The sequence below is a fragment of the Anneissia japonica genome, unplaced genomic scaffold, assembly GCF_011630105.1.
Source record: "Anneissia japonica isolate Jap-2015-1 unplaced genomic scaffold, ASM1163010v1 scaffold287635_len88462_cov110, whole genome shotgun sequence".
NCBI classification, from domain to species: domain Eukaryota; kingdom Metazoa; phylum Echinodermata; class Crinoidea; order Comatulida; family Comatulidae; genus Anneissia; species Anneissia japonica.
The window spans coordinates 10,082-12,433 of NW_022752831.1; the positions used below are offsets into that span (position 1 = coordinate 10,082).

The 2,352-nt window shown below is 31.2% G+C and overlaps 1 long non-coding RNA gene across 1 annotated transcript in view; it reads right to left on the minus strand.

Annotated features, from left to right (window-relative positions):
* Window positions 1-427: 427 nt before the first annotated feature.
* Window positions 428-2,352, minus strand: part of LOC117122362 — a 7,647-nt gene continuing 5,722 nt past the window's right edge. The window contains exon 3 of the long non-coding RNA XR_004447705.1: window positions 428-711. This is a non-coding gene — a long non-coding RNA (uncharacterized LOC117122362). The remainder of the gene's footprint in view (window positions 712-2,352) is intronic.

Here is a 2,352-nt window from a genome sequence, read left to right on the forward strand (position 1 = left end):
ATGAATTAACTTGGACAAACCCATATGGGTCCCAAATGAACCCATAATTCAAACCTTAAGGGACCCAAATACATTCTTTAAAGGGCCCACATTTGCATTTGGGCCAAACATTAAGGGACCCTTAAGGATTTAGGGTGCACAGGCAGCTCATTCCCGTATAGGCCAAACTTTAGGGGGCCCACATTTTGGCCCATGCGTTTCCCATATGGGGCCCATGTTTCCTTGCTACCTGGGGATGCATATACATTTTTTTTTGATCAATATTTTATGTAAAATAGGTAATTTGTGAAAACGTTTAGTGGTGTAAAATGATTAATATTAATTATTTATAGCACAGCTAATACATTCTTGGAATGGAATCAATTGTCATGAAACTGACAATCGGTATGTTTTCATAATCTGTAGTCAATACTCGTCATGTTAGCAATCACGATGTGTACTCAATTATTAATTTTGTAATTAATATAATGTGCTTGTGATCGATAACGCGAGTGGTGTATTACCGTTAATACGTGAATTTAGAGAGTGGTTTGCAATCGATTGATATATAAAAACAAATCCTACACTGGTTAATCAGACACATACAATAATTAATGTTCAAGAACAGATTATTAGAGATATTAGAATATTGTCACTTACAGCTCTTCAAGACTTTTCAAACCATTGAATACACCATGTTTCAGATCAGTTACTTTGTTACCACTCAATTTCCTTCAAAACAAACGAACAAAAAAAAGTCTAAACAGTATGATTAAGAAGAAAAAAAAGTAAGCCATTAGAACACAAGAGCAGGCTGTAGCCTACAATTTGTTTATACTTTGAATCCTGTTACCCTAGATTTTGTTCTCAATAATGAGAATTAGCCTTATAAATTCCGTCCGTTATTCATCAAAAATGACTTGGTCTATGTACATATTGTACATTATAAAATAGATTGGCATTATAATGGCACAATGTAGAGTGATTTACTATATTACAATAAAGATACATTAGTAGTAGAGTAGTAAATAAAACGTTAAAAAAAAACAATTTGTACGTGGAAACAGATTAGACTAGATAGTTTGAAATAGATGAGTTTTTTAAATTTATTTAAAATGAATCCAAAAAGGGTGAGATTTTGATAGACAATATTAAGTCGTTCCACAGAAAAGAGGCACAAAGATTCGTTAACCATGTGATTTTAGAATGTCAGAGAGATAAGAGGGTTGTTGGAATCGAAGAGCCTTAAAACACAATAAAAGGATTTATAATACGATGCCGAGTAGGTAGCCAGTTTTTTTTTTTTTCAGGATTGGGGTGATGTGGTTGCGCCTGGGGGTGAGGGTGCACACGTGAGCAAGCGTTGGCAATGTTATTGGCTTATGCAGCATATAGAGCGTATTAGAATATAAACGACATGCAGTATTAATAAGCATTTTATCAACTCATTTTAAAATGGGTGGGAGACACCAACATCCGTTTAACATTTTTATTGCATCTAGTCTACTGCATATTCATGTGGTAGATTATAAATCAATGTATTTTATTCTCTGTTACAAATCATATGACATTTACATTAACATTGTTGTTTTCATCAGCAACGTTGAAGTAAACTTGAACCATTATCATCATCATCATCATATTATTATTATTATTATTATTATCATCATTAGTTTATAAGTAAAAAGTAATTTAAAATCATCAAGCTTGGTCGAGATCGTAACTGTTTCTGAGAAAAAAATGTTGTTAATAACTCACAAAATAAGCCTTGCAAGCGTGGCTAAGGTTGAAACTAAGTCAGGCTACACAAAAATGATTACAAGGTTGAAAATTGTTAATCTTATTAATATAAGGGATAGGCCTACTATGTTTACATAGAAGTAATATTACATTTTCAATTGATATAAAATTCAAAGCAATAATTATTGGTTTAAGAAATTGGTTTATATGTTTTTTTTTTGTACTTAATAATATAAAATGAATTATTCTTGTAAATGTTTTGTTAATATTATATTAATTAATTAATTAATTATTGTACATATAATGTAAAAGAAGAATTTAGAGCCGCTCCGAATCTCTTTGCTATTCTTCTTTCTCTCTGTATACAGTATTCTTCTTTCTCCCCGTATACAATGGTATTGATTTTTTATATACACAAAATTGTAAAGTTTTATAGACAAAATGCATTTTAATAAAATTCTGATCATTGAAATAATTAGCTCATTAGTATACAAGAAATCTATAATTTGTGGGTACGATAGGCCTATATGCTATCAGGGAACAGTAATTTCACTGCTCCCTGATGCTGTTTAATATAGGAAGACATCTCAGGGAACAGTTAACTGGGCATGTACAGTATATAATAATATATTT